The following is a 9,219-nucleotide window of genomic DNA, read 5'->3' on the forward strand; positions in this document are numbered from 1 at the left end:
CACTGTCCCAGGTGCTCCCAGCCCCAGTGTCCAGCCTGGTCTTGGCCACTGCCAGGGATGCAGGGGCACCCACAGCTGCTCTGGCAATTCCATCCCAGCCAGGAATTCCCAATTCCCAATGTCCCATCCATCCCTGTCCTCTGGCACTGGGAGCCATTCCCTGTGTGATGTCCCTCCATCCTTGTCCCCAGTCCCTGCGCAGCTCTCCTGGAGCCCCTTCAAGCCCTGAGCTGTCCCTGGATCCCTCTCCTCTCCAGGTGAGCCCCCCCAGCTCTCCTGGGGCCCCTTCAGGCCCCGAGCTGTCCCTGGATCCCTCTCCTCTCCAGGTGAACATTCCCAGCTCTGGCTGCAGCCCTGGAGCAGCTCTGGGGCTCCTCTGGGCTCTCTGCAGCAGCCCCAGGTCCTGCTGATGTTGGAGACCCCAGGCAGGAGGCTCTGCAGGTGGGGTCCCACCTGAGCACAGGGACAGAGCGTCCTCGGTGTCCCCTCTGTGTCCCCTCTGCAGCTCGAGGGCTGGGGCTGAGCCCAGGTTCCTTCACTGAGGATCTCCAAAGGATTCCTGTCAGGAAGGAACCTCTGGAGCTCACCTGGGCCAGCCCCAGCTCAGGCAGGAGCCAATGGGACAGAGCAGCCAGGTAAAGGAGTTTGGCAGCACTGCCAGCCCACAACACCAACCCTGGTCAATAAAAGATTGTTACTGCCAAGGGTGACACAGGGTACAGCCCCAGCAGAATTTACAGGTGCACAGCACGTGCTAAACTTTATCAGGTCATAAACACTGCCCTGAGGAAAACGTCCCCAAGACTATTTCAATCCACTCTCAGTTAAATAATGCTAAATTTGCATTAGAACAAAGAAGAAATGAGTTCTCACCGTTTCCTGGGGAGCCTCTGGCTGGAGCTGCAGCTGGAGCTCGGCTCTGAGATGTGGAGGAAACAAAGTTCTGGTCCCAAAGTCTGCAGAGGAAAGGGGAGTTTATAAACCCTCCTGTCACCACAATACCACAGGATTGCAACACATGGCTGCAGTTCCTACTTCACATTGGGCCACAGCTACAGCCAAAAAAAAAAAATTATTTGGGACTCCCAGGTAAACTTCAAGGAGGAAATGAAATTATGAGATTGTAAAGCGACCTTTAGTGGTTTGCCAGAGTCATTTCCTTTCCTTGCTGGTTTTCTGTCTCTCATTCTGTCTCTTCACCACAGAGGAAGAGTGAGGAGATAATAAACTCCCAAATGTTTGATGGGAAACACAGAATGGAGACAGAAAGAGAAAGTTCAATGAACTAAAACTCTTTCTACCTGATAAGCATGAGATAATTACATGACCTCTAATCCCAGCTCCCACATCAATCAGCAGGAAAAGGAATATTAATTTTTAATTGCTGGTTTTGACTTGTGTTTGTTCTATGAATTGAGACTTAAGTCAACCAGAAAATAAACAATTAGTTCTAGCTTAGAGACACCTGATATTTGCACATTATTTTGCTGCAGATTTAAAATATAACCTGAACCTGGTGTTCCTTTTAGACCTCAGGCATAAGAAGAGCCCTGTGCTCCACATGGCCTTTGAAAATGAGGAAAGGCTGTGTGGATTTTTCTTTTATTGTTTGTGAAGTAATTGAACACAATTCTCATTATTTGCCAGGCAAACACTGCTTAAAAAAAACGGGTTTAAACTCAACCTGACACACTCACTCTAGGAATTAATGGAGAGACACAACTCAATTCCAGGTGCTTTCCAGGGCAGGATTCCCACAGTGCAGGGATTGTAGTGCCAGAATCCTGTTCCTTTGCTAGAGAATGCCAGAATGGTTTGGGTTGGAAGGGATTTTAAAAGTCATCTATTCCACCCCTGCCATGGCAGGGACCCCTCCTGCTGTCCCAGGCGCTCCCAGCGCTGCCCAGCCTGGCCTTGGGCACTGCCAGGGACCCAGGGGCAGCCACAGCTGCTCTGGGAGATGTGTCCCTGGAACAATTCCCAGTTCCCAATCTCCCATCCATCCATCCCTGCCCGCTGGCACGGGGATCCATTCCCCTGTCCTGTCCCTCCAGGTGGGGCCAGGAAGAAACGTGGCTTGAACGGGGTCACACCCACCTTTGGGGCTGATCTGTGACTCCTTGCCATGCCCCAGGACACAACCCCAGGCCCTGCATGCCCAGGTGGCCCTGAGGACTCCGTGCCCATCCCAGGGTGCCCAGCCTGCTCCTCAAACACGGGAATTCCCTGCGCCAGAGCTGCTGGCAGAGCTGGGCACGGGCGGAGCACCGGGGCTGAGGGGAGGAGAAAACTGCTCCCTTCCATCCCAAATGCTGAGTAACCCCAAATCTGCTCCCTTCCCATCCCAAAAACTGCTCCCTTCCATCCCAAATGCTGAGTAACCCCAAATCTGCTCCCTTCCTATCCCAAAAACTGCTCCCTTCCATCCCAAATGCTGAGTAACCCCAAATCTGCTCCCTTCCCATCCCAAATGCTGAACAACGCAAAAAGTGCTCCCTTCCTATCCCAAAAACTGCTCCCTTCCATCCCAAATGCTGAATGTGGCTCAGAGGGGGCCATGGGGCCATTCCTGGCACAGAACTGAGCAGCAGCCCCTGACTGCCCCCCTGAGCTCTGTGGCAGTGCCAGAATGGGCAGGACGGAGCTCTGGGCACTCCCGAAGCATTGCAGGTGCCAAAGGTGTCCCCTGTCACCCTGGTCGCCTCTGAGGGCAGCTCAGAGCAGGCTGTGCTGGGCACCGTTGCCAGCTCCCCTGCTCGTCCCCATGCCCAGAGCCCACTGTGGAGCGAGGAGCAGCTCAGGGGGCAGGGACCCCATCCCTGGTGCTGCAAACACAGCCTGGGCACGAGGGAGACACAGCCCAGGCTGGGCACAGGTTTGTCCCCATTTAAGACAATTTGCAATACCCAAAACCCCTTTTGGGATTCCAGCAAGCCAGCAGGGACAGGCAGTGAGTGAGGTCAGTCCCAGATTCAAATAAGGGCAGCAGTGAATTCGTGGGCACATTTCCTGCTCACCATCCCTTTTCTGCCTCCATGGCTGCACGTCTCTGTAGTCACAGTGACTAATGCAGAGCTCAGCAAAGCCCTTCAAGTGCCTGCTCACTGCTGGAACATGGACAAATACAAATAAACACCTCATCATTCATACAAACAAATGCACATTTTCAGTGTGTGTTTGCATCAAGCCCTCCTAATTCCCTTGGCTCAGCTCTGGTCCCAGCACACGTGGAGTGACTTGGTGCCCAAACTTTATGCTAAGGATCCCAAAAACCAGCCCTGGAGCTCAGACAGATCTGGGTGGAACTCCCATGATGGGATGGTTTCCTGTGATCCACCAGAGGAATTTTTAAATATTAAAACACAGAGATTGTGAAAAGCTCTTTCGATGACAGCCTGGTTTTCCACTATGAGCTCATTGATTCTGAAGGGGAAATTTGGAGGGGAGCAGCTTCTCCCCATCTCCTCACTCTGCTTCCCCTCTGACACTGACAGAGAATGTGCAAACACTGTCTGTGCTTTGGTTAATGCTGAGGAAAAACTCCTTTTTGGCAGAAAAGGCCCATTTGAAAAGAGGTTTCCTTTTTTAGCATTTTTGCTTTATGAAATGACAAAGAAATCACCCCAATCCAGGAAAAAACCCCGTGTAACTTAAGGAAAAGGAATAATTATAAAAAGGGTATAATCTGTATGATTCCTCTATTTGGAGTCCATTTTCCACGGACATCCATTGGCAGATTAATGCCAAAGATCAACTTTTGTTCCCAGGATTTTTAATGCAGTAGCACTGAGAAGGGAACACTGCTCTTTATCTGTAATCTATATATTATTCTATAATTCTTAATCTGTAATTCAGCCATTTATATGAACTCATCAGGAAATACTGTGTTATATTAGCGCACCAATGAATTTTCCTAAAAAATTCCCATTAAGCCACTCCATGGAATCACTTAACCGAGTGAGAAAAACTAATTCAGAAAAATACAAAATACGGGAAAAAAAAGATATCCAGCTTAAAGCTCCAAGGAGCTCTATGGGCCAGAGATGGATTTGGTTTTGGCAGCACTGGAGCAGCCGGCCGGGATGGGGATGTTGGGACTCTCCCCCTGCTGGGGTCAGGGGACAGGAGGATGGCCAGGACACCATTGAGCTCTGCCCTAACCAAGCCCAGGCTGATGCAGCTCCCAAACCCAGGTGGGAGCTGTGCCCAGCCCAGGATGGCACCTGGGATCCATGGAGAGGAGCTGGTGCCCCCCGAGGGAAGGGAAAAGGGGATTTCAGCTCATGGTGCTGCCCCAGGAGCCCACAGAGTGCAACCCCCAGAGTTTGGGGGTCTCTGCACAAACCCCTGGGTTGGAGACAGCCCCAGGGGGAAAAAGGAGCAGGAAGAGCCAGGAGTGCCTTGCACAAGGAATTTTAAAGAGAGGGAAAGCAAGGTGTGACATTTCCAAAAGGGGTTAAGAGCTAAATCTCATTTTCTGCAGTAAATGACTCTGCAGAGTCAATGGGGTTTGGGTGCTTAATTCCACGAGATGCTTTTGCAAATCTTTACAGGTGCTCGGGAACGTGGGGCAGGGATCCAAGGGCAATTGGTATTTCTGTTAGATTTATTGCAGAATTAGAGTTATCAGTCCTCTCTGGCACAGGAACTGAGGAGGCTCCTCGCAGGGCATGCACAGGGAGATGGTTCAGTGCTGCTCCAAAGTGCAGATCCCTGCTCCTCTGGTACCAGCTGCAAGCTGGGCTCTTCTCTGGAGCTGCACTCATTTCTTGGGGATGTTGTAACTCTCAACTCCACCAGCAGCTCTCTGCTTGGGCTGTGTTACAGTGCTGGGGGTGGGGAAATAACATTGCAAACTGAAAGTCAAGGGAAAAGCCCAGCAAATTCATTTCATTGAAATTCAAGGAGCATTTTCTTTGTCTGACAGCTCCTAGAAAAGGAGTTTTCAGACAAAGCCCAGCCAGGCCATTCTGGGTCCCAGGAGAGTTTGGACAATGCTCTCAAGGACAGGCTGGGGCCATTGGGGTGCCCAGGAGCTGCACTGATGATCCCTGAGGGTCCCTTCCAGCCCAGAATGTTCTATTATTCTGTAATTAAAGCTCTCAGGGATATACCTGGAAGAAAAAGGAAGTTGTGACAATTTCCTATTTTGCTATTAATTATTAATGCATCAATAGTCTCATGCTAAAGCCTGAGGACACAGCTGAGGATGGGATACCAGGAGAAGGGATTCAGGAGCTCACAGGAACACTCAATGCCCAGCAGGATCCAGGCATCTTGTTACACCATTTTTTATCTGTCAGAAAATTCCAAGTTCCTCAAGGTGGGGAAAAGAAACTTTAAATAATGTAATAAGAGCTCTGATGCCTCCCATGACTGAGGGAATGAGATCATACAAGACCTATTTGGAAAGCAAAAACTTGTCACCAGTGAGCCACTGATTTGTTCCTGAACTTCTGAAAGCCAAAGAAAATTTTGGAATTACTCCAGGGCTGCCCTGTGACATCACACCCACTGCTGTAACCCCTCTAAGCCATGGAACAAATGGACAATGCTATTACCAACCCCTTAAAACTGAAAATCAGGAGCTCTGCCAGGGGAGGGTTTCCAGGACCCTCAGCAGAAATGGGAGATTGTGCAATGGCAAATCCTCCTCCAGCTCACTTTGGTGCTGCCACACATTTCTGACTGGGACAGGGCAGATTTTGGTGCCAAAACCTCAGGAATTGGGACAATCCCCATGGCCCCTTGTTGGTTTTCCCAGCTTTTACAGAGACAGGGAACTGAGATGCATTTAAAAGGTTTTATTCCATTATCAGTCTCAATGAAGGGTGAGACATTAGAGATGTAAAACTTAACACCATTCTATCTCTTCTATTCCTGGTTACAAAACCTTAGAAATGTTTTTCAGCCTATTAGCTTTTGCTACACAATGCTGCTGTTACTTCCAACACCTATCACCCATGCTTTTACCTATATTTTAACCTATATTTAACACCAACCATCTATATTTTAACCTATATTTAACACCAATCACCTATACTTTTACCTGTATTTTAACCTATATTTAATACAAATCATCTATACTTTTATCTATATTAAATACCAACCACCTATATTTTAACATATATTTAACACCAATCACTTATATTTTTACCTATATTTTAACCTATATTTAAAACCAATCACTTATATTTTTATCTATATTTCAACCTATATTTAACACCAGTCACCTATATTTTTTACCTATATTTTAACCTATATTTAACACCAATCACCTATATTTTTTACCTATATTTAACACAAATCACCTATAGTTTTACCTGTATTTTAACCTATATTTAACACCAATCACCTATATTTTTACCCCACATCTGCTACAATGCATCTCTCACAGTTCTAATTCTCCAGAATATCTGATTTTTTTGCAAGGCCATCTTTTGAAGCTTGTTTCCAGCTCAGTCTCTCTCTCTCAACAATGTGATCTCCATTCCATGGCCTCCCTAAGGCAGCACAGCTCACCTCAGAGTTTGCACACACATGTACAAGGCTGGCTGAGCTTCCAGTCAGGTTTTGAGAATTTTACAAATCCATTTCTCCCATTTCCCTGTCCTGGGGTGCCCCAGGGCTGCTCCTGCAGCACATCCCTGTTCCTGCAGCTCGGTGGCACCAGGCTGTGAATAATTCAGAGTGAGGAGAAGGCTTTGCATGAGGGAACTTCCAGCAAGGACTTTCCCAGGAGAATGATGAAACTCCTGCCTGGAGTGAGCACATCTGTTCCTGCTGGGGGCAGCCAGCACGAGGATGTGCCTGCAGTTGCTCATTTTGGGAATTGTGCTGCCTTGCTCCTCCCTGAGCTCTGACATCGCCCTGATTAAACACCCCAACAGCCCCACAGAAAAGTGTCCTTCACCCAGGTGGAATAATTGACTCATGCCAGTAAATTCCTGGAGCTGAGCAGGAATTTTGTGATTTGCCTGAGGAGATATGGAAAAAAACCCCAAACAAACAAGTAAAGGAAGTGTTTCACATGTGAAATGCTCATGGATTTCTATTTTGGACTGTTTTTTGCCAAAAAAATTGAACATGATGCCTTTTTTTTGGGATGATCCTGTACACAGGGCTAGGGAAACACAATTCAAGTAAACCTCACTGCTGTTTGCACATCTGGGAGCTCATTTGATCTCGTGCCAGGAGAGGAGATCTCTGCTGGGTTCTGCTCTCACTGTGGTTATGAAGGAATGAAACTGGAACTTGCAGATTGCAGGGGGAGGAGGATTTTTCCTGGCCAGTAAATGAATGTGAGAGCCCTGCAGCTCTCACGCAGCGAGTGTGGGCTCTGCTCTGTCACTTCCTACTGCTCTGAAGGACTGGGGGGACAATCCGCACAATTTCTAGCTGGAAATTGAATGAAACTCTCTTTCTAACTTACAGGGCACAGCTGCAGAGCACAAGGACTCATTTGCCCCCAAATCCATTTGTTTACGAGCTATTTTAGCCACAAACTCATCACTCCACTTTCCCCTATGTTTCTGGCTTTTCCTGCCTATTCCTACAGGCGAATTGGCCAGGACAGTGCTGGCAGTGCTGCAAACAGCCCCAGTGCCTGTGCGCAGAGCTCAGGAGTGACCCAGGAGCTGGGGACTCCCTTGGATCTCCACCAGAGCTTCCCCAGCAGCAGGGAGTCAATCAAGAGTGGCTTCCACCACAAGGGACACGACTTCCTTCCGTGGTGGCAGCCACCGTGGGGTTCAGAGTGAGCCCAGCACCTGCCTTGGCTTCACCTGCCACTGCCACACCCCAAACTCCTCTGATGCTACGGACCTTACAAAAGAAAAGCTTTGTAAAACCCCAGCTCAAGCCTTGCTTCAGCTCAGTACAGCTAGTAACCAGCTTAAGTTACCCTGAGAAGGAATTAAGAGAATGACAATTAAATAACCTATTCTAACAGAAAAACAAAAAACCCCATAAGAATCCATGAAGAAAATATGTAAACTAACCATAAATAGAGGGGTTTAAGGAACATGCACCTTGCCCCTTTACTGAGCAATAAACTGTCAGTGAATTGTTATGAAATATACATTTTTGGAGTTCACTTGACCAATTGGATTAACACAGATCCTTCTAATATTCCTATAAAAACATGAGCTGTGCAATAAACATTCAGCTTTCCTACATAACAAAATCAAGGGTCCCATCTGTTTCCGTTGCAGGGAAAGCTGGGCTGGCTCCCTCAGTTCTGGAATTCCTGAGGCCAGGAGAGGCAGCAGGAAAAGCCCTGCATTGCAGAACCTCCCCAGGAACACACCCGGGACAAGCTCAGCAGTTAAACATTGATATTCTTATGCAACACTTGTTTGCACCTGTAATAAAAATAATGTCAACTTCAAACGTCCTGGGTCAGCTTCCTGCACCCGTAATTAATGCCTGAGATTGGGAACCATTGGAGAGAGCTCTGGTCTGGCAGTTGCAGCCATAAATACCTTTGGCAAAGGAATTCTTGTTTGCTCTGAGCAAATCAGCTTCAATCCTGATTGACATCAGTCCTGGGGAGCTCAGCAGAAAACAATTTCACCAGAGAGTGAAAGGCTGAACCAGCCCAGTACAAACCAGCTCCTGCTGTGCAGAGGGGATGGAGCACGTGGGGAGGAGAAGTTTTTCCTCAACCAGCTGAATTGATCAAACACTCTGCTCAAGGGCTCTGAGCATCCTCAGGGAAGGGCGCTTCCACCTGGGGCTGCAGGGAATCAATCCCCTTGCAAGGGCAGGCTGGGTGAGCCTGGCACTGCTCTAGGGGGCTAAAACTGCTCCAGGGACCCTCAAACTGCTCCAGGGATCTGGAATTGCTCCAGGGACCCTCAAACTGCTCCAGGGACCCCCAAACTGCTCCAGGGACCCAGCCAGAACCACCACAGCCCCGGGATATGGGATGTGACCCAAGCCAACCCCATCCCTGGGGTCCCCTCCCAGCCCTGCCCAGAATCCTGCCCCAGGGGTGGCATTCCAAGGAAAGCCAAAGCTCTGACCTGCAGCAGGGATGGGAATAACCCAGGGCAAAGTTTATTCCGGGCGGGGAGGTGGCTCCACACCTTTGTTCACAAAGGCACAGCCAGGATTTGGGAACAGGCAGATCCTGAGCAGCCCTGGGTTCCCAGCAGCACAACTCTGTAATTACCATTTAATTACAGGGGCTGCACCTGCACTGCCCCTTCCTGACAG

This window comes from Melospiza melodia, chromosome 14 (genome assembly GCF_035770615.1).
Source record: "Melospiza melodia melodia isolate bMelMel2 chromosome 14, bMelMel2.pri, whole genome shotgun sequence".
Taxonomy (NCBI): domain Eukaryota; kingdom Metazoa; phylum Chordata; class Aves; order Passeriformes; family Passerellidae; genus Melospiza; species Melospiza melodia.